This window comes from Peromyscus leucopus, chromosome 18 (genome assembly GCF_004664715.2).
Source record: "Peromyscus leucopus breed LL Stock chromosome 18, UCI_PerLeu_2.1, whole genome shotgun sequence".
In the NCBI taxonomy this organism is placed as follows: Eukaryota; Metazoa; Chordata; class Mammalia; order Rodentia; family Cricetidae; genus Peromyscus; species Peromyscus leucopus.
This window is the reverse complement of record NC_051078.1, coordinates 43,114,153-43,137,861: the sequence shown is the minus strand read 5'-3', so window position 1 is coordinate 43,137,861 and position 23,709 is coordinate 43,114,153. Positions and strand designations below refer to the sequence as shown.

The 23,709-nt window shown below is 48.0% G+C and overlaps 1 protein-coding gene across 1 annotated transcript in view; it reads right to left on the bottom strand.

Moving 5' to 3' along the window:
* Txnrd1 (thioredoxin reductase 1) overlaps positions 1–18,289 on the bottom strand; it is an 87,361-nt gene extending 69,072 nt beyond the window's left edge. Inside the window, exon 1 of the mRNA XM_037196870.1 lies at positions 18,270–18,289. The gene's annotated coding sequence lies outside the window, so the exon portion shown is untranslated. The remainder of the gene's footprint in view (positions 1–18,269) is intronic.
* Positions 18,290–23,709: the final 5,420 nt, after the last annotated feature.

Here is a 23,709-nt window from a genome sequence, read left to right as displayed (position 1 = left end):
AACTAATTAAAATCACTAGAATTTTCCTTAAAATTTGCCTATAAAACACATTTTTGAGTGTGTTATTTGCTTATCTTTCTTTCTGTCTAGATTCTTCTTCATCAATCATAAAAATTTCTATTTATTCTTTGACAATTTCACACATGTGTATAATACATATTGATCATTTTCTTTCTTAATTTGAAATATAATTCAAAGCAGCATTCAAAAAATATATTAAGTGTTGCAAGAACATCACAGAAACGGGTGGTCAGAAAAAGTTGTAATTACGATTTCTTCTTTTTTTTTCCTCTAACTTTTCACCCATGATCAATTTCTAATACTTCACCCATTTCTTTATCCTATTTTTCCACGGACAAGATCTAAACCCAAAGGTAATAATAAAATATGTTCCATGCTTTTATTTATAAAAATCAGCATAGAGGTCAACAGATGAAATTAGCTAGCTCAGAAATAGACAGCTATAGAATAATTTATATAAAAAGCCATTGTGAAGAGAAAAATGTGTAAAGTTGTTTTTTGGTTTTGGGGTGCTTTTGTTTTTGTTTTTTGTTTTTGTATTTGTTTTTGTTTTTTTGAGACAGGTCTTGCTATGTACCCCAGGCCAGCTTCACACTTGTGACTAGTAGTCAGAGGCTTCAGCCTCCTAAATTCAGGGGTTCCAGGTGTGTACAACCACATCTAATGAGAAACTGCATTCTTAAATAGTATGGTAATGACTTGATAATTTGGTGAAGGGCTTTTTCTGTTTTTTGTTTTTGTTTTTAGTTTTTTTTGACACAGGATTTCTCTGTGTAGTCCTGGCTGTCCTGGAACTCACTGTTCCCAACCAAGACCTGGGATTAAAAGCATGTGCCACCACCACCCAGATCTACCTACTTATCTTTCTATTTTTAACTTAGCACTTACTGTATAACTAGGAAACTTTCTCTAGGTTTCCAGCAACAAGGCATATGACTGGAAGCTTTTTCTAGTAAAATTCTAGAAGCAATAAGTTCCTAAGTTTAGAAGTAAATATAAAAGGAAAGAGCAGCTGTGTTAGTGTGGAAACCCCGGCTTCAGCTGAGGTCTCTGGAGACCTTGTAGGACCTCCAGAGCCTGCAGAGCTGAGCTGCAGTTTCCCTGGGGACCACTATGTGGAGAACCTGAACTACTGCCCAAGAACAGCTTCAGGACAGGGTCCTCCCACCTCAAACTGGCCTGAGACCCAAGCTTCTCTCCAAGACAGGAGACGCGCTGAGCAAAAAGGACTTAAAGGAACAGGACAAGGTGGCACACACCTTTAATCCCAGCACTTGGGAGGCAGAGACAGGCAGATCTCTGAGTTCGAGGCCAGCCTGGTCTACAGAGTGAAACCCTGTCTGAAAAAACAAACAACAACAAGGACCTAAAGGCAAAATGACCTCAGGGCTGACACTTGACGCTGTGGTGTGCTCAGAGCTGCTGGTTGGCCATCTTCTCTCAAGCACTGTTAAAATAACAGCGCGCAGCTTGCACAAGCCTGGATTCCATTTTAGGAATCGTTCTTCAGTGTTTCAGTATTCAACCATTAGTATAGCAAGAGATGTCACCTTTTGTTTTTTAATTACATTGACTGGTTGTAGGGAAGGGTGGCATGCCACCGTGTGTGTGTGTGTGTGTGTGTGTGTGTGTGTGTGTGTGTGTGTGTGTGTGTAGGTCAGAGGACAAGGTGCAGAAATGAACCCTCCCCTTCTACCATGTGAACTTCTGAGACAGAACTCAGGTCTCAAGCCTTTAACCAAAGCATCTGGGAGACAGAGGCAGACACAGCTCTGTGAGTTCAAAGCTAGCCTGGTCTACATCATAGTGCGTCCCAGAACAGGCAAGGCTACAGTGAGACCTTGTGTCAAAGAAAACCAAACCCAAACAACAACAAAACCCTCCTCAGGTCTTCCACCCCCTGAGCTATCTCCCCAGTCAGCTACTTAATCTTTTAAACTTTTTGAACAATGTAACTTCAGAAGACACTAGACCATTCATACACACACACACACACACACACACACACACACACACCACATACACAAAAACCCTGCTTCTAATATGCTCCAACTTTGCTTCATAAAAAATGTGCAACAGATTGTACTGCAAAATCCTAATAACATTTGTAAAGTCAAAGAAAAGAACAGGGAGAATATTTAGGACAAAAATAACTCAAGAAAAAATAAACTAGCCACAAACTGTAAAAGGACTAACAAATAAGGACAGCTATTTGATCAGAAAGGAAACAGCAAGTCTAGAATAAGAGAATCTACTTATGCTATTTACAGTCAAATTAACACTGGACAGTGAAATGCATATGGCAGTGCTGGCACATGTGTGCCGAAATGACTCCAAGGATGTGACAGTGTGCAGCGTAAGCTGTCCTTTATCTCCCCCTCGCATGTCCACTGTCTTTCTGGGCAGAGGAACAGTTCTGCTCCCTCGTTGCCTCGCTGCCTCGATCCCTCCCAAAGCTGTCCAGCTTCCCAGCTCACATCACCCCACCCCCTGTCCAGCCCTCAAGCTCCTCCTTTTACTTCATTATGTTGACAATTTGGTTACAACATCATCACTCGTCATTAAAAAAATCCAGAAGCAGCGCATGCCTGGCTTTAGGGAGAGTGCTAACTATAGGAATCTCTCAAGCCGCAGTAATTCTCAGTGCTGCGTACAGTTCAAGATTCGGAAAGCGTGGGGATGGTGTAACACACGGTTAAACAAGACAGGAGATCCCGCGTGACACAGACTTGCAATTGTGCAAGCCAGACTCGACAAGAAGGTCCCGAAACAGAGGACCAATTAGTCCTGTGGACACCCAGACATACGGGCTTCTGCGGGCTTCTGTATACTCAGCAAGCTGTACAACACCCTCTCGGGTGTGCTCCTAAATGTCAAACAATTCTCTCTGATTTAAGTATGCAGAGAACTCATTCACATCTTTGTGCTGTAAGAGAGAAAGCGAGGCATCTCAGCCACAGACCTAGGAGGGAAACCAACCCCAGGTCACTCCTCCTCAAGGAGGCGGCTTCCGTCTCTATTTTTGTTGTTGTTAACACCATCCCCCATGTCTCCCCCAGGCAGGCAATCTGAGGACCAACCTCAGGCACTGCACTTGTGAGGCAAATACTCTACCGCTGATCTAAATGTTCAGCCTGAGGTTCACATCTTAACACTGCTTTCCCATACTGAGTGTTCGGCCTCATGGCTGCCACTCGTGAAAGCTTACACAGAGCCAAGCTGTGGACTAGTACTGTGTGAGTGACTCTTGACTGAGCACACTACACACAGGGTGGTGTAACATCTCTCTTGAGAGACCTGGGTCACCCCACCCTAGCTACACAGAGCAGCTCTAGATAGGCAACCCAGGGCACTACAGTCCAAACTCATGGCGGAAGCAGAAACCAGAAAGGCGCAGAAGGGCCAACCTGACTGCAAACCATCCTAAAGTGATGCTCCACGGATGGGAGAGAACCATGCCAACAGATGCATTCTGAACTTACGGGAAATTTGAGCGTGTCAGCAAAGCTGAGTTCCCAAGGGTGAAGGGGACTGATACCAGAGAGGGATCTAAATGTAGGAAGGGGTGTCCTTTCAACTGGTCACCTTCTTCAAGGGACTCTTACTACATAATCTGCAAAATATAATAACCTGGCTACAAACTGCAACTTGTAAAGCTTAGTTAGATCAGGCATCAAAAAACATGGAGGGAAGAGGAGGACAACTGAGTGACTTTTAATACAGGTTATATTAGATGATGTGATTAAAGCAACAGTAAATTCTTTGCATAGAACAGACTGTGTGGAACATCACTATTCTTGGGAGACCTGCAAGGATATTAAGGGAAGAAAGCTCTGATGTCTGAAATGTATCTCAAATGGTTCATGAAGAAGTGTGTGTGGGTGTGTGTGGGTGATGTTTGTGTATATGTGGTATGATATATATGTGTGTTGTGATATGTGGAAGGGGGTGTGTATGTGGTGTGATGTGTGTGCTGTGATGTATGTGTGGTGTGATGTGTGTGCGTATGTGGTGTGTATGTATATGTGGTGTGATACGTGTGTGGTATGATGTGTGTGTGTATATAGTGATATGTGTGTGTGGTGCGTATGTGGTATGATGTGTCTGATGTATGTGTGGTATGATGTGTGTGGTGTGATCTGTATGTGGTGTGATGTGTATGTGGTATGATATGTGTGTGTATATGGTGTGTGTGTGGTATGATGTGCGTGATGTGTGTGTAAGTAGAGGAGAGAGAAGGAGAAAGATAGGGTACAAGTAATGAAAATAAAGCAAACACAGTAAGATGCAAAAGGATGTGAGTCTGGGTGAGGAGAAGACGGTGTCGATTATATTTGCAGCTGAATAAACTGTTCGAATTGCTGGTTGGGCAGCAGATGTCAAAGCTTTCCGATCAAGCCCATAACGGCACTTTCCTGTTCACATCTGGGGGGACCTTCATTCCACGGCCTCCAGTCACAGCCCTCTGCTCTGGCTTGAGTCTAGAGCTCTGAGGCTGAGAGCCTGCAGGCATGTGTCACTGCAGCTGAGGAACCTCTAGGTGGTTCTGGATTTCCACGAGCAGGTGGAGCCCAGGGACTTCTCTGACCACACAAACACCTTTGCAGGTCCTGCAGGTATCCTAAGATGTTAGCTGCCTTTTCACGGTTGGGCCTCATTTAGAACTGCCAACCTGACACCCAGGAGGCAGGCCTCCAAGCACTCCTGTGAAGGGTTGGCCTCTGAGTGTGTCTGAGATGGATGATCTGGTTATTTAATGATGTGGGTGGGACCATCACCTAAGCAGGGAATCACACCAGCAAGCATTTGCTCCTGTTCCCTGCGTCTTGGCCACAGATGCAGTGTGACTTCCTCACAACAGCAAGCTGTAAACTAGAGCCTGAGCTAAGGGAACCTTCTCCCCCAGGCTGCTCTGTCAGGGTGTTTATCTCAGCAACAGGAAGAGAGACCAGGACAGTGTTGAGGTCAAAGGCCTGAAAACCACCCCACCCCACCCGCCCCCAATTCTGTTTCTCTCGGATTTAAAAAATGAAAAAACCAGCTGAGTTCAGGGTCACACACCTTCAGTCTCAGCACTGGAAGGCAGAGGCAGGTGGATCTCTCTGAGTTCCAGACCAGCTTGATCTACAGAGCGAGTTCCAGGTCAGCCAGGGCTATACAGCAGGGCCTTGACTCTAAATGAATAAATTGCATAGCTTTAGAAACTCTTCTCCTGATTTAAATGAATGCCAGTTCACTTTCCTGCCAAAGTTCCAAAAACCAATTAGAACAATGCAGTTCTCTAGTGTAGACGCCCAGTGAAAACACCCCCTACCGCTGAGAGTTCCAACAAGATTGATCATTCAGGACAACGTAGGAAGGAAAAACGATACAGCTTGACTAAGGAAGAGATTCTGCAGCACCCCTCCCCTCTTGAGCCTCATCCATCTCTGAGGGACTCAAAGCACAGGGACTTGGAGCTGCACTGAAGGACCGAAGGATCTGCTTTGTGATTCTAGAGACTCACAACAAAACGAAACCAGCAGACATCACTAGATCTAGTTACCAAGCCTTTTCAGAGGACGAAGTAAAGGCCTGTGCCTTTGGAAGGGTGAGAAAGGAGAGCACCAGGCTTCAAAGCTGGGAGATGGAGGAAGACATAGAGCCCAGGAGACATAGAGCCCAGGAGACATAGAGCCCAGGAGACATAGAGCCCAAGGCATAGAGCCCAAGGCATAGAACCCAGAAGACATAGAGCCCAGAAGGCATAGAGCCCAGAAGGAACAGAGCCCAAGGCATAGAACAAAGAAGGAACAGAGCCCAGAAGACAGAGCCCAGAAGGCATATAGTCCAAGGCATAGAACCCAGAAGGAACAGAGCCCAGAAGGCATAGAGCCCAGAAGACATAGAGCCCAGAAGGCATATAGCCCAAGGCATAGGACCCAGAAGGAACAGAGCCCAGAAGGCATAGAGCCCAGAAGGAACAGAGCCCAGAAGGCATAGAGCCCAGAAGGAACAGAGCCCAGAAGGCATAGAGTCCAAGGCATAGAGCCCAGAAGACAGAGAGAACAGAAGGCATAGAGCCCAGAAGACACAGAGCCCAGAAAGCATAGAGCCCAGCAAACACCTGGCAGCAAGGCTGCCCCTTGTCAGAACCTGAGTAGTGTGAGTACTTCAAGTCTGATACAGTTTTTTACAGTGCTCTGCTGTCATGGCTTTCTGGCTTGTAGGTTTGTTACCCACGTGTTTTGACTCTGTTGCCCACAGTGAAAAACATCCAGACAGCAAGAAATCAGAAGAAATGAGGCATTTCTGGAGACCCATTACCCCTTAACAAAACTTCCTCCCACACCTCACTGTTCTCAGAGAACTTCTTTTAATAAAGTGATAATGATGGATAGTGCTTCATTCAGCCCACAAGACACACTGCCTATCATTACCCTGGAGTCTAATGAGGCCCCATTAACTGAGAAGTTATTCCATAAAAGGCCGAAGAGTGGGGAAGCCTCCGTGGAGGAGCGTGACCCAATGTATAAAGTGAAGACATGGATAATTACATGTGCCTTTTAGAGTCTGCAAGGGGTGAGGCATGCTAGAAAAAGAAAACAGAAATGTATATGGCAGCACAAGGAAAAGACCAAAGACTCTGTCATAGGCACGAGGACGAACTTCTAACGCTGAAAACAATAAACACACACACTAATCTTTAGTATCAGTTGTCTGTTAAATTGGAAAAATGCTTTGGGACAAGGCTTCAGACCTCAAACAGTTTCATCCTTGCAGAGAACCCCTCAGGTGACGCACTGGCTGCGTCAGAAGCAAGCTCTGGAACGAGGCCTGCAGTGGCCTGGTTGGAGCGCCTGTGTCTGAGGGGTCTCACTGAAGGTAAACCTGGGCTGTGCTGGGGGACAGGCCGGGCAGGAACTTGTCACTTGCCTCACTTGATAAGCCTATTCTGACATGACTACAGACCACGTCCAGGACTCCACGGTTGTAGGAGACCAAGAACGCCAGAGATTATCCTATTACGGTTAGAGCCTAGCACAGGCAATTTGGAAGCATCATTGAAGGACCACAGAGAAGGGAAAGACCAACTTCCATTTACCTGCCTAATTTGAGGTATGAAGCAGGACCTCTTTATGTAGCCCTGACTGTCCTGGAACTGACTACATAGACGAGGCTGGCCTCAAATTCCCAGAGATCCACTTGCCTCTGCCTCCTGAGTGCTGGGATTAAAGGTGTGCGCTGCCATGCCCGATTTACCTGGCTATAAAATTCGATATTAATGCTGTTAAGAAGACACAACCACCTGCCTGAACTGAGTCTACCAGGTTGATCGCAGTCCTCGGGGAGGATTTGCCCTGGAGGAGGTGGGAATGGGGGTGGGCTGGGGGGAAGGGGAGGGGGTGGGAGGGGAGAGAATAGGGGAACCCGTGGCTGATATGTAGAACTGAATGGAATTGTAAAATAAAATAAAATAAAAAAAGAAGACACAACCATTTTAAAGACAACACTAAAGAACTCTGTAAAAATAAAAAATATGAAATATAAATAATTTTTAAATTTCATAAGTATATCTATCACCATTTAAAAATGGTTTAAGAAGCCGGGCGGTGGTGGCGCACGCCTTTAATCCCAGCACTCGGGAGGCAGAGCCAGGTGGATCTCTGTGAGTTCGAGGCCAGCCTGGACTACCAAGTGAGTCCCAGGAAAGGCGCAAAGCTACACAGAGAAACCCTGTCTCGAAAAACCAAAAATAAATAAATAAATAAATAAATAAATAAATAAATAAAAATGGTTTAAGAGGCTGGAGAGATGGCTCAGCAGTTAAGAGCATTGGCTGCTCTTGCAGGGGACCCAGGTTCAGTTCCTAGCACCCGCATAGCAGCTGACAGCAGTCTGTAAGTCCAGCTTAGGGCATCTGACCCTTCCTTCTGGCTCTGCACACACACTGCGCACAGACAAGCAAACAAGACACTCAAACACATGCAAAACAAATACAATCTTTAGAACTGTTGTTAATGACCTCAGAGCGTCAGAGAGACGGCTCAGTGATTACGGATGCTTGCTGCTCTTCCAGATGAGCCGAGTTTGGGTCCCAGCACCCACGGTAGGTGGTCAAATCAACCCTTTTCTCCTAAGATGCTTCTTGTCACCACAGCGACAGAAGGAGACGAGCTGAAAATAAAGAACTAATTCACAAATAAGGGACTGAAGTTTGGGGTCATTCCCTTCAGAAAATGCCCAGATAGAGAATCTGAATTTATGCAAATCACTCCACCCAGATCCTTTTCGAATATAACTGAGAGCATCTGGACCTCCGTGTGTTTATTGCTGTAAAACATGTCCGTCCTTGTTATCTTGAGCTAATGATTTGCCCGTATAAAATGAAGTAGGTGAGTTGAGACCTTAGTCATGGTTCAGACATGCATTTTGGCAGCCAAGACTAGGAAAAAGCATGTCTTAAATAATCCAAGTGCAATTACCTTGAATATCGTGTAATTTATAAAATGCTTGGTATTTTTATTCGGAGCTAGCTATCATATTCATTATATGTAAATGTAGGGGCATGGTGTCTGATTTTCTTCTTGTCAGATCGAGAGAGGCTAAAAGGACTTAATGTTTCCCCCACTCACTTTACCTGGCTGATGAGGAGGCCATGCCCCTGAGGCGCTCCGGGACTTGTTTAAGGCCGCATAGCTCCATGGATGCTGCATTACAGCTGGAACACCGTTCCAGTAACCCTAATTTTCTTCCCACACCATCAGGTGACTTGTAGAGCCCTAATAAGGAGCCCCCGCGTAAAACCCAAGCTTTCTGGAAAGGCAGGCTGATGTCAGACCAATCTTAAGAGCAATGTGGTCTTCTGCCAGGCTCTCCTGGCTCAAGGTTATGTTCCAAGGCTACAGTGGAGGTGGTGGACATGAAGGGAGAGAGTGAACTCTCTCTGCTTCCCAGGCAAGGCCCAGCAAGCCTACACCATTCAGCAGTGGTACCCAAAACCAGCAGTTCTCAACCTGTGGGTTTCGCCCCCCTTGGGGGTCACAGGTCAGACATCAGTGTCGTGATTAAGAACACGTGCTCCTGACAGGAACCTGGTCCTGCTGCCTGCTAGCTAGCAGCCCTTCTCCTCCATGGTCTCGTTTTCCTTTTCTGCTGCTGCAGTGAGGAGATTAACTGGCGTGGGCTGCGGAGACGGTGGTCCAGAGCACCCTGTTCTTGCAGAGGATCCAGGTTTGATTCCCAGCACCCACATGGCCGTTCACAACCATCTACAAAACTCCAGTTCCAGGGCTCCAATGCCATCTTCTGACCTCCATGGGTACCAAGCACACTCATGGTACACAGACATAAATGCAGGCAAAATACTCACACATAAAATGTAAAAAAGAATAGATTAAATTTGAAAATGAGTAAGTAAGGATTTAGATGAGTTCATATATGCAAAGTGCTCAGCATAGGAACTGCATCATGGTATACACTCAGCAAGTCTGACTGCTTTTTCCTGAGTCCCTGAAGTTACAGATTACTCTAGAAAATGACTCTATGAGGAATACTTAATGCATAGACACCCAGCATCTTCAACCATACCTACCATGTAGAAGATTCCTAAGTGCTGAATACAATAAAGTCCACAGGGCTACCTTAGGACTTACTCACTCTCAAACAAACAAACAAACCAACAAACAAACAAAACAACCAAACTTATTTCTGGGAAGTATGCTGTCACATATGGGATGTTAGAAATACTCAAACGCCTCCATTCTTGGCTGTTTGGGATGGCACTTGGGAGGTAGAGATGGGCAGATCTCTCTGAGTTCAAAGCTAGCCTAGTCTACGTGTAAGTTCCAGGTCAGTCAGAGCTACACCCAAGAACGCACTGAAAGCCAAGTGTTGGGGGCATGTGTCTACAGTCCCAGTGCACACACAAGAAATAGGAGGCAGAGGCAGGGGAATACCTGGGAGCTCTTAGGCCACCTAGTGTCTCACACACAGAAGCAAACTAAGAAATTCTGTCTCAAAGAAGGTAGAAGATAAGGTCCCACAACCTCTGACCCCCATATGGGTAGCGCGTATACACATGCATGCGCGCGCGCGCACAGACACACACAAACACACACACACACACATACACACACACACGCGTGCGCACACACACTAAAATAAAACCAAAAGTCCCACTCTTTTACCTTCATAACAGGTCTATCTGACCTGTGCAAGCTGCCCCTCTGTAGGAATTCAGAAGATTAGAAGCAAGAAGAGGTCAAAGTTCCTAAGAGGGGAAACAGAGGTTCCTGGGATGATCACAGGGCAAGAAAACCAGACAGAAGTCAGAACCTGACTGTTCAAACATTTCCTCAACATCTGCTGTGCAGCATGCAAGGCCCAAAGAGGAAATACAACTCTTACAAAACAGCCTCACTGTGTGACGTGCTTCCAGAACACCGTGTCCTACAGTGCCACCCACAAAGGGCACGACTCCTACTCTCAGAGGAACCACAAAATTGAACCAGCCTTTATGATGGGGAGAGGTTGCCCAGCAAAGGGGGCAAAAAGGAGCAGAAGAACCTAACATTCAAACAGACGGGAGACATCCAGCAATGTCAGGACGGGGAAAATGCAAGGGAGACTTAGTTCTATGTGCAGGCCTGTCCAGCCTTCAGACACCCCGACAGGATGTCATCCACAAAGGTTGACCCCAAGGATCGTGCAGCTGAGTTACAAAATAAATACATTACACACACACACACACACACACACACACACACACACACACACACATACACACACACACAAATCTCAGGTGTTTTGTTGCTGTTAATTTTTATTTTATGTGTATGGATGCTGTGCCTTCATGTATGTCTCTATGCCATGTGGCTGTACAGCACCCGAAGAGGCCAGAAGAGGCCCCTGGATCACTTGGAGCTGGAGTTCCAGATGGTTGTGAGCTGACGTGTGGGGGCTGGGAGCTGAGCCTGGGTCCTGTGGAAGAGCAGCAATGTTCTTCAGTGCTGAGCTGTCTTCTTCAACCCCACACCCCCAAGCCTTGTAATGTCTTAAGTCCCAAAGTTCACTGGAGGGAGTCACAGCTTGTATCTAGTCGACTAAGAAGGGCTGTTAACCAGCGCTGCTGCAGAAAGAAGTGATCCCATGCAATTCCCTCCAAATTGACCTCGGCCTCCTCCCTCACTACTCTACCCACACCTGGGGCCGGAGAAGCCATGTGCCTTCCCTCTGGATGCTTCCATAGACGCTGTCAGGCTGGGGTGGTGTTGCACACTTGAAACCCCAGCACCTGGGGCAGGGGGTCTGTAAGAGTGAGGCTTGCCGGGTCTCCATAGAGTCCCAGGCCTGTGAGACTACAGCGTGAGACCATAGTGTGGTGATATATTGTGCCCCCCAATATGTTGTGCACCCTAGTAAAGCTTATCTGAGGATCAGAGGAAGCCAGCCAGCCACTATAGTAAACATGGAAGTCAGGCAATAATAGCATTCGCCTTTAATCCTAGCATTCGGGAGGCAAAGATCTATGCAGATCTCTGAGAGTTCAAGGCCACATTGGGAACAGAGCCAGGCGTGGTGGTACACGACTTTAATCCCAGCACTAACCATAGAGGTCTGGAGTCTGTATAGACAAACAGGAAGTGATGTCACTGGGCAGAGAGAGGAAGTGAGGTGCAGAACAGAAAGGCATATAGGCATGAGTAGACAGGAAGTAGGTTTCTTTGGAAGCTGAGGAGTTGGTGAGGTGAGGTTGGCTGTGGCTTATCAGCCACAGCATCTGGCTCCAGGTTTTTATTAATAAGACCGTTTAGCAATTCATCTTACACCATAGTTAAAAAACATAAAACAGGAAAGTCCCAGCAACAAACCCACAAATCAGCTTGATCATGTCCTGAGGGCTGTCTGGGAGCCAAGCTTTCCCGACCAAGACGTCCAGTATTACATTTCTGATAAATGATACTTGTGGGTGGAAGCTGATTGCTTCTTTCTTTTCTTCTTTCATTTTCTCTTGATCTCTCCATACAAAACAGAATGAAATGCAGTCCTGGCCCCGGAAAGCAAGATTGCTTCTGCAGGACTAAAAGCAAGTTCTCATTAGCAGCACCAGGCTGCTTCTACACAGACCCCTGTGACGCTGTACTCGGTGCACTGACTCCTGACTCCAGAGAAGACAGAGCTTCAACAATGCTGCTGGACAGACAGTGCCTGCATGTAGAAGAAGAATGTAAACAGATCCAAGTCCATCATCCTGCAGAAAACTCAACTCCAGATGAATCGAGGACCGCAACGTAAGACAGACAGACAGACACCCTGAATCTGACAGCAGAGGAGGAGAGGAACAGCCTTGTACTCATTGGCACAGGAGACAACCTCCTGACCAGCACACCATAGCACAGTCACTAAGACCAACAAGTAATAAATGGGACCTCATGAAAAGCTTCTGTGTGACAAGACACCGTCATTCAGACAGGGCGGCAGCCTACAGGGTGGGAAAGCTCTTTACCAAGTATACATCTGATAGAGGGCAAGTCTCTAGAATATATTAAAAAACAAAAACAAAAACCCACTGACTGTCAAGAAAAACAACCCAATTTAAAATTGAGGCAGAGAATTCTCAAAAGATGAAACGCAAGTGCCTGAGAAACAGAGAAATGTTCAACACCCTTAGTCATCAGGGAAATGCAAATAAAAAATACTTTGAGATTTTATCTCGCACCAGTCAGAATGACCAAGATCATTAAAACAAATGACAGCTCATGCTGGTGAGGATTGGGGTTTGGGGGAGCATTCATCCATTGCTGGCGGGAGTGCAAACTGGTACAGCCACTATGGAAATCAGTGTGGCGGTTCCTCAGGAAGCCGTGAATCAATCTACCTCAAGAGCCAGCTACACCACTCCTGGGCATGTACCCAGACAACTCTACATCCTGAGCATGTACCCAAACAACTCTACATCCTACCATAGAGACACCTGCTCATGCATGTTCACCGCGGCTCTATTCTTAATAGGCAGAAATTGGAAACAGCCTAGATGTCCATCAACTGATGAACAGACAATGAAATTGTGCGACATTTATTAATGGATTATTACCCAGCTGTTAAGAAAAATGAAATGTACAGGTGAATGGGTGGAGCTAGAAAACATTATCCGGAGTGAGGTAGCCTGTCATTCTTCCCATAAGTCGCTTCTCAGCCAGTGAACCACTTCCTGTCTGGCTCAGTTTTTCCTCTAGTGTACATGGTCATCTGAAGTGAATGTCTGTGTATACATACCTTACCATCGCACTCAGCCATGGCAAAAATACCTTTTACACACTGGTCAATGTTGGTGGCATATTCAGTTTGGCACGTTGAACAGGCCTGAAGGTTGAAAACCATTTCACCATCGGTTAAACAGACAGGTAGAGAAGTGATGTAGGGGTGGAGGGGCAGGGGATGACGAGTCAGAAAAAATCACAATAGTGACACAGAGATGAATATGCCATAATGAAACCTGCTGCTTAGTACGATAAGTTAAAAAATAAAAAGGGTGTGGTGGCACACGCCATGGATCCCAGGACTCGGTAGGCAGAGGCAGGCAGATCTCTTTGAATCTGAGACCAGCCTGGTCTACTTAGAAAAGTTTCTGGTTGCCGGGCGGTGGTGGTGCATGCCTTTAATCCCAGCACTCGGGAGGCAGAGCCAGGCGGATCTCTGTGAGTTCGAGGCAAGCCTGGGCTACCAAGTGAGTTCCAGGAAAGGCGCAAAGCTACACAAAGAAACCCTGTCTCAAAAAAAAAAAAAAATTCCTGGTCAACCAGAGCTACACAGTGAGCCCCCAGGTTCTGTTCACAGCACCCATATGGCAGCTCATAACCATCTGTAACTAGTTCCAGGGGATCTAATGAGCACTAGTGTGCAGACAAAACACCATACACATAAAATAACAAAAACCATTTAGAGGAGATATGAGAAGTTATTTTTGAGTAAACATCCGTTATCACTTTTCATTAATGTTACATTAAGGGTAGACTAGTTCACCAGCAAAGTGAAGCCCGGGGCTAGAAACCAGACGAGAAGGAATGCTCACTCAATTATTCCCTGGAAGAAAGGTACACAGATTCCAACTCCTCCTTTCAAGGATTTGATCAACTCTAAGTCTGAAGTTTACTTTCAATATTAAATAATTTAGAAGCTCTAGGTAGTCTGTGCACATACAGAGAACCAACAATGGACAAAGATGTAAGTTATGACATTAAAATAGGCAAAAAGCTAATCTTTTCCTCAACTGCCCGGCAGATCATGCAATATTGACTTCTGACTGGGGTTCCCAGCGTGACAGTCAGGAGGATGTCCACGCCCAGCTTCCTACTTCCCCTCTCCCTCTGCTTCAGGGGTCCCCGGTGGCTTTCTCAGCCTCATCCCCCACCCAATGCACCCAGTGTCTGAGACCCAGTCACTAGGTTCAGGAAAGTGAGTTTGTAACCTCCACATTCCCAGCTCCCATGTAATCAACTTTTGCAAGTGGGCTTGGGACCATCTTTGAGAAACACCGGCCCCCGCCTTGCTGAGAAGCTGATCAGTGTTAACTGCGCCAGTTTCTGGAAGGTTCCTCACTTGTAAGTGCCCTTCTGCATACGGTGCAGATGGATGCCTGTGTCTGCCTGTCGGGCAGTGAGCCAAGGACTGGGGGAGTTACAGGAATGACTGCCATACATTCCTCATCTTCAAAACTCCAGCAGGAAAAATTTTTACAGGCTAATTAAGAAAGAATGGGACGTGTTACAGCAGAAACACATGCTAAATCATAAGCACCCAAATGTATTCCCTCTGCCCTTCTCCCCAAGCCGCCGGCGCCCTCCACCTTCCGGGCAGCACAGCAGGCATGACACTGCATTTTCTCCAGTGGACTGTGCTCAAGGGCTGAGGTCACCCCTGTTTATCTGAGTCCGCGATGCCCGATAAACAATAGATGCTTGGGTGCAGAGTCATTCAGTCAGTTGAGACAGGGCGTCATTAGCAGCTTGAACCAGACTGTGGGAAACTCCCCATCAGACCCCGATGCTCACGTGGGAACCGGCTTCTAGGGACTGAGCACAAATGAGGGAAGATCGTGTTCTTCACATTTCAGTAAAGTTGCTGTGCAGTGTCGTTCTAGAGAAAGGGCATCTAGAACTGTTTATAAGTGTCACACAAGGAGCATGTCTAATGCCCGTGTGTGTGTGTGTGTGTGTGTGTGTGTGTGTGTGTATGTGTGTGTGTGTGTGTGTAAAAAATCGGTAGGACAAAGTGGTGCTTTTTAAGAACAGTACTTAAAACAAGCCCACACTTCAGTTTCACACAGTAAACAAGGGTAAATTGGGTAAGTAAGAAGTAAGCTCCTGCTCGAAAGTGTGAGGAGAAGGAAAAGAGGGGCTAGAGAGAAGGCTCAGAGGCACCGCCGAGCGCTTGGCGTTCTGGCAGAGGCAGTGGGTTCGTTTCCCGACACCCATGTCACGTGCTCACAACCACCTGTAACCCCAGTTCCAGGGGACATGGTGCACATACAGACAAACAGGCACACACACACACACACACACACACACACACATTCACACACATTCATACACATACATACACACACACACACATACACACATACATACCATACACACACACACACCTGCATGTACTATACTGTTAGAAATCAGAGAAGGTGTAGGTCAGGATATAGCTCTGTGTCCAGCAGGGGAGAGGAGGAGAGGAGACGGAGCTACGGCTGATGAAGAGGCCCTTGGATGGAAGTACAGACTTTAAGGGGTCTGGGGACGGGCAGTGTTGTTCCCTGAACACGGGTGCTGACTGCATACTACATTCAGTGTGTGCTGTTAGTAAGCTGTGCTGTGTCTGTATTAAAGTGGACTCGGGTCTCTGTATGTGTAGTAGGCCTCAATCAGCAAGCGCTTTACGAACGTCAACACGCTGGTTGCGTATATCAGCGCTGCCCTCAGCCTTGGCCAGAGCTTCTCTCTGTAGTGGTCAGCAGTTAACGCAGGCTCCTACCTGACCAAAGTGTCCAGTCCTCAGCCCTCAGTCAGTCATTCGTGTCACACACACACACACACACACACACACACACACACACACACACACGCACACACGCACGCACGCTCACACCACTGAAGAGGGGTAAGACAATGTTAAGAGGCAGGATGGGGAGAAGAGCTGATGAGACTTGGCTACTGCCCTTGAGAAGAAACTCTCTGCAGCTACGGTGACCTGTACAAGCTCAAGTCAACAGGCGAGTCGACATTCCTGCAGACACCACTATGGATTCAATGGATTTCAAAGAAAAAAAGGAAAAAAAAGCCTTAACCAGAGAGAAAGGCCACACCGAGTGGGGTGGGAGATGTAGGTGCCCCAGGTGCCTGGGGAGGGGGAGGGTGGCAATGGAGATGACCCAGATGCATTATTTACATGTGTAAAATTATCAAAGAATTAATAAAAGACAGTCTACTAAAAATGTGAATTTACTGGGGTTGAGACTGTAGCTCAGTGGTAGAACACTTATGCAAGGCCCTGGATAAAATCCCCAACACTTTCCTTCAATAAACGGCATTCGGCACTAAAAAAAAAAAAAATCCCCAACACTGGCCCTCAAAATCTCACTATATTGAAAGGATAAACATGATGTACTTTGAACCTAGAATGGACTATTATTTAGACGGAAAAGGAAAGGAAATCTTGTCACAGAGTGTAGATTAACCCTGAAGACATTCTCTTGTTAAGTGAAATAAGCCAGCCACAAAACGACTATATCTGTGTGATTCTGCTTGGATAAGGAACCTCAAGTGGTCAGGGTCACAGAAACATAGAATGCGCTGCGTGCGGAGCTGGAGGGATCAGGAAACAGGAAGCGGTAGACATGCCGTGAGAGAGTTCCAGAGACATACAGCACAGTGAAAATTCACTTCTCACTGTTGAACTAAACACCTCAACGGGGTTAAGACAGTGCCTTAGTCGGGATTTCTACGGCGGTGATAAAATACCATGACCAACAGCAACTTGGAGAGGGAAGGGTTCACTTCACCCTACAGCTCTCGGGTCACATTCCATCACTACAGGAAATCAAGACAGAAACCCGGAAGCAGGAACTACACCAGAGGCCACTGCGAGTTTCCGATTCCTGGCTTGCTCCCCGTGGCAAGCTCAGCCTGCTTTCTTATGCACCTCAGGACCACCTGTCCAGGGGTGTATGGCACCAATCAATCCCACATCAATGACTAATTAAGGAAATGCCCCCACAGGCCAATCTTATGGAGGCATTTCCTCAGTAGTGGTTCCCTCTTCCCAAACGACTCTCGCCTGTGTCAAGTTAACACAAAGCTATGTAGACAGTAACTTTGGTTACGTCTGGGGCTGGGGATTTAGCTCAGTGCCTAGCAAGCTCAAGGCCCCGGGTTCAGTCCTCCGCTTGGGGGGGGTGGGGGGTGTACAAAATTGGTTATGTTTCCAACTGTGTATATAAAGTGACTGTGCTCAGAGTAACCCGGTTAAATGTGCGATGGCATGTGGGAGTCAGGGGGTGTCCTGGGGAGCCTCACAGAGGGCGATTTGGGACATCCCCAACTCCCTCACGGTAGCCACGTTGGCTACTTGCCCTTGGCCCCCCAAAGACCTCCCCTTCCCCATCCCAAGTGCTCAGCTCTTCTGGGTCCTCTGCACGCTCCTCCCTGGGGCAGCCCTGGCCCCGAATGCCCTTCCCTCCTCACACACCCTGCCAACCTTCCCTCACCAGCTCTGCACCCTACGCGGTGCGCCCTATCTCTCTATCTCCGCGGAAGGGCAGGGCACAGTGTTGGATTTCCCTTTCGGAACCTATAAAGGACGTGGGGGGCGGGGAGGGGGGGAGGCAGTGTAAGCAATGATCCCAGGCAGAGCCCCGAAGGCCAGTGGCCTCCACTTGGGTCCCCACGCTGCCACTCCAGCTGGGTAACTCTGAGCAAAGTTTCCTAACCTCTGCGAGCCTCGGTTTCTTCACCTGTCATATGGGGGTTACTCGAAACCATTGCGGGAAGCGCTTCCACCGGGCCGGGAGGGGGGTGCTGCGGGAGGAAGCGGCGGCCAGCGGGGCCAGGGCCGCCAACGAACCCGCGGCTCACCCGGGCAGGGTGGCCCGTTGGTGGCCAGAGCCCGTTTCCGCCCCCGCCCGGCCGCCGACCCCTCGGAAGCTCCCCGGAGAGCCGCTCCCGTGGGGGCGTCTCTCCCCGCAGCGTGGAGGGCTGCAAGGCCGGGCTCGGCCGTACCTGACACAGCCTCGCCTGCTCCTGCCCCCCGCGCCTCCGGCGACCGTCGCCGCCACCGCCGCCGCCTCCTCCTCCTCCTCCTCCGGGCTCGGGCGAGCGCAGCCCCGGCACGCGGGGAGGGGTCGGAGCGCGCGGGGCACGCGCGCCCCCTGCCGGCCAGGGGCGGGATGAGCGCCGGGCGGGGCCGCGGGAGAGCTAGCGGGGTGGGAGCCAGAGGGGTGCGGCTTGCTTTTCGGTGGTACCCCATACACCTGTTTTTGTTTGTTTTCTTGGACGTCTTAGCATTTGGCCGGGGGAGGGGGGAGGAAGGGGCGCACGCGTGTCATGATGCACGCGTGGAGATCAGGAGTCAGTTTTCTGCCCTCTGGGTTTCCGGGATCAAGCCCAGGTCATCAGGCACTTGATGGCAAATGGCCTTGGTTACATACTGAGCCGTGTTCCCGGTTCTCAGTAGCCTTGTAAGCCACTCAGCCAGCCACCCGACTTCCACCGTCACCAAAACCTCATCTGGCAATGAGTAGCGGGTACATTGGCCATCCTACTACCCTATTTTTTTAAAAAATAAGCTGTGTGTGTGTTTATTGAGACAGAGTCTGTGTAGCCCAGCCTGACCTCCAATTAAGGATCTCCTGGTTTCTGCTGCCTGAGGCATGCACTACTATGCTTAGTCTTTATTTTTCTTCTTTACCCTGGGTGTGTATGTGAGGTATTGTTGCTGGTATTTTACCTGGGGGGGGGGGCGCCACCCTGCTCCCAAATAAATCACACACGAAGGCTTATTCTTAGTTATGAATGCCTGGCCTTAGCTTGGCTTAGTTTCTAGCCAGCTTTTCTTAACTTATCCCATATACTTTTCGCCTCTGAGCTTTTCCAGTTCTCTAACTTTGGTAAATCTTACTCTTACTCCATGGCTTGCCATGTAGCTGGGTGGCTGGCCCCTGGAGTCCTCCTCCTTTTCTGGCTCCTAGCTCTCTAATCCCTCTTCCCAGATTTCTCCTTCTGTTTATCCTCTCTGCCTGCCAGCCCCGCCTATCCTTTCTCCTGCCTTGCTATTGGCCAGTGCTTTATTAGACCATCAGGTGTTTCAGACAGGCACAGTAACACAGCTTCACAGAGTTAATAAACAAATGCCACACAAACAAAAGAAACACACCTTAAAATATTCTATTACAGTGGGGGGAACACACGTGTGCAGGTGCATGTGCACACAGCTTCCATCAGCCCAAAGAATGTCGACAGAGAGCACCTGAAACCTGGAACGGAACTGCCCTTGCTTTGCTGGAACTAGATGCCTTCGCCAATGTATTCAGTAAAGGTCCTGTTTACGTCTGTCTGATCATGGGCACTGCGTTTGTGTGCGCGTGTTCCGCTGTGGATGCAGGCACCTTCCTCACCAACCACCTCGTTCGGGGGTAGGGTCTCTTGTTTCCCACAGCATATGCCAGGCTAACTGCCTGCCACTCCAGAGACTCTCCAGCTTCTGCTTCCCATCTGGTAACAGCCGCTGGGTTTTCAGGCTCTCTCTACCATGTCCATCTCTACTCAGGTCGTCAGTCCTGTGCAGCTCAGCCCCACAGCTGTCTCCACAGCCTCTGGGCTTGTAGTGTTTTGAGACAGGGTTTCACCATGTGGCCAGCTGGGCCCAACCTTGCAGTCTTCCTGATTCAGCCCCCTGGTGCCCAGATGATAGCCATGAGCCATCCTGCCTGCCAAACTGTTTCTGTTCTAAAAAGACTGTAGAGTCGATTGCAGTGAACGTGACTGTGTTTGGAGCTTTAAGGCTGTGCTTACTGGGTGCCAAGTTGCTTTTCCAGACTGCGGACTCCATCTGTGTTGCCACTAGTCAAGAATGGGAGTGCGTTTCTAACCTGAGGCCCTCACAGAACCCCACAGAATGGCCGTTCTGGGCTGTGCGATGTTTTGCTTTACTGTCTTTCATTGAACTGCAGTACATTAAGTCTCAACCTCCTCTCCCCACCCCACCCCCACCCTCTGCCTTGCTCTGTTCAGGACCTGCAGAATGTCTAGCTTGAGTGTTTAAGGAGCTGCCAACCTGACGAGACTTAGTGAGCTCAGCTGGCCACCAGATGTGTGACAGGTGTGGGGCCGTGCTGGGGCAGCGTCTTGCTTTTTCCTGCACCATCCCAGCATTGCAGAGCTCTTGGAAACACTAGGTGGTGGTTTGCTTAAATACGGAAAGCAAATAAAAAGCTGGACCAAAGCTTTTTTAAAAATCATACTGTACAAAGGAAAGGGGGAGCTTAATAATAACCTCATGCAGGTGCTGGGCATCTGTTAAAATAGCAACAGACGTAAGGAGCCAGGACCTTTCAAAGGCAGTTCCCTCCCTCAGGAGCCGGGCTACATCTCCTTTGTTCAACCTCTCTCTGTGTCTCTCTCTGTGTCTCTCTCTCTATCTCTCTCTGTCTCTGTCTCTCTGTCTCTCTCTCCAGGACCTCAGAACTAGAATTTTCTTTGTAACCAAGAGTGACCTTGAACTTCAGAACCTCCTGAATGTGAGGAATCAAACCCAGGGCTCTGTGCACAGGAGGTAAGTACTCTACAAATTGAGCTACATTCTCAGACTCTATTTTTCAGGGTTTTGTTTTGTTTTGTTTTGTTTTGTTTTGTTTTGTTTTGTTTTGTTTTGAGACAAGATCTCATGAAGCCCAGGCTGGTCTTAAATTCCAGATCTCTTGCCTCCTCCACCTCATGCTGGGATTCCAGGCATGTATCACCATGGGCAGCCAGAGATTTTTTTTTTTTTTTAGTGTAATTCATGCTAAGATTACAATGATCACAATTCCAGTTGTATCGTGACCTTTTTTCTTATGTTTAAAGCATACATTTAACTAAAATGATGGCTTTTCTGCTTTTTAAAATGAGGACATACAAAAGTAGCGGATGGCCATGTGACCTGTGCCACCCTATTGTTCCTTGGTATGTGTAAGCCTTACCATTCCTTGGGTACTTAAAATGAGGAAGGCACCTTACAAAGCCTTTTACTTAGGTCTTCTCTGTCCCCTGTGGAGCTGAGACCTCTGTTACTGTTCCTGTTTTGCTGAAGAGAATCCAATGGTCTGTGGTTACTCAGCCAGGATCCCACAACTCTCTACTTAAATCCAGATCCCTGACTTCTGAGCTTCCATTCTGAACCAGTGACGTCAGCAGCGGCATACCCAGCCTCAAACCCAGAAGTTCTCAACCTGTGGGTTTCGACCCCTCTGGGAGTCTAACGACCTTTCCACCGGGGTGGCGTATCAGATATCATACATGTTGAATATTTATGATTCATAACAGTAGCAAAATCACCGTGATGGAGTAGCATCAAAACGACTTCCTGGTTTGGGGGTCACCACATGAGGAACTGTGGGAAAGGACTGAGGCGTTAGGAAGGCTGAGGACCACTGCTCTAAACCTTAGGCATGGGAAACCCTCCGCCCTGGAACATTTGTTTTGACTTGTAATTGAATTCAATTAATTTAAATTGAATTTAATTAATAAATGACTTGTTTAAAGAGCATCAGAATAGAGGACATTGCTGTTCCACCCCAACATGATTCTCAGTTACAGACTTGGCATCTTCTCCTCCCAGGGGATCAGCTCTCTCGGCTTTCTCCCGCCGTGCCCAGGCGGCTCATCAGCCTCCTTTGCTGTTACACCCCAGTCTCCTTGACACTTGAGGATGGGACTCCCTGAGGCATGGTCCTCAAGTCACCTGGCCTTCAGCTTTAAAATGCCATCTCTCCAGGGATGACTGCCAACTCTTCATCTCCTGCCCTGCCCTTGTCTGTGAATCAGCCTCATGTGTCCAGCTGTCACCTTGCATCCCCACTTGAGTGTCAAACTCAAGCCTGAAGTGTCCAAGTGTCCAAGTCTCCTCCTCAGACCCACACATTCCACTGTCTTCCCCATCTAGGAAAAGGGCAGCTCTCATCTTCCAGGTGCTCAGGCCCAAGTCCCTACAGTCCCTTACCCTTCTCATACCCCACATCCAACTTGCCAATGATTCCTCTCTACTTAGAAGTCACATTTTATTTTATTTTATTTTTGGTTTTTCGAGACAGGGTTTCTCTGTGTAGTTTTGGTGCCTGTCCTGGAACTCACTCTGTAGCCCAGGCTGGCCTCGAACTCACAGAGATCTGCTTGGCTCTGCCTCCCAAGTGCTGGGATTAAAGGTGTGTGCCACCGCCACCCTGCCTTATTTTATTTTTTAATGTTTAGGTTTATTTTATTTTATGTGTATGGGTGTTTTGCCTGGTGTCCACAAAGGTCAGAAGAGGGCTTTGGATCACCTGTGTGGTGGTTTGAATGAGAGACGGCCCCCATAGTCTTCAGTATTTGAACTCTTGTTTTCCAGTTGGTGGCACTATTTGGGGAGGTGTAGGAGGTGTGGCCGTGCTGGAGGAGGTGTGTACCTGGGGATGGGTTTTGAAAGCTTAAAGACTTCTGGCATTTTGAGTCCACTCTCAAGGCTGGAGAGATAGCTCAGAGGCTGAGAGTCCACTCTCTGTTCTCTCTTGCAGTGTAAGAGGTGAGCTCTCGGCTTGCTTCTCCAATCTTCGTGCCTGCCTGCTGCCACGACTCCCTCCATGGTGGTGATGGACTCTTACCCACAACCACAGACCTTGCCCTCCTGCGGCCAATATCTCTCTCATCGGTCTCTGCCCCTGAGCCCCGCTGGCATGATCTTGGGGCCCCAGCTCCCTCCTGCCACCTGGTTTGGCCCCAGGGTTCAGGTTCTCCTCCCCTAGGGTCTTGTTTCCCTCCAGTCCTTCTTCATACAGCATCCAACCTTGCATGCATCCAGCACATGCATTCAATAGCCGCCACTGACCGACATGTCCCCTGGATGGGATCCGGTGCTCCAACCGAGGCTAAAAACTAAACAAGCTTCCTGCCGGCCGGTGCTTCTGGAGGAGGAGAGACCTCTCAGACCCAACTTGCAAATCACCAGCAGCAGAATATAGCTCAGTGACGAGCATTAGCAAGGCTTGTGCAATTCCCAGTACCTCAAAAAAAAAAAAAAAAAAAAAAGCAGGAAACAGTTGTTATCTGTTTTTTATTATCAACAGTGGAGATATCTGCCCCTGAAGCAACCGCTTAGGCCACAAGGCCAAAGCCTGAGGGGATTTTGTGCCTCCAGGCACCAACTCTTTTCAAAGCTACTAAGGGAATTTAACTAAATCTAAAGAACTCGCCATTCAACGGGTTAGGTGGAATTCTGCTCACTCAGAGAGGTTGAATAGCTAGTAGCTAACCTTCTTCTCCCTTGGCTTCCAAAAACCCAGTCTCCTTCTCTCCACCCCCACTTGAAAAAACTTGCTACACACGGTTCCTCCCTACCACTTCCTGTCAGCTACCTGCTGACTCAGCCTCCTGTTCGCAAGTTAATTTTATTTAATCAAACACATCTTTGAAGTGTTAACAAAAGCAACAG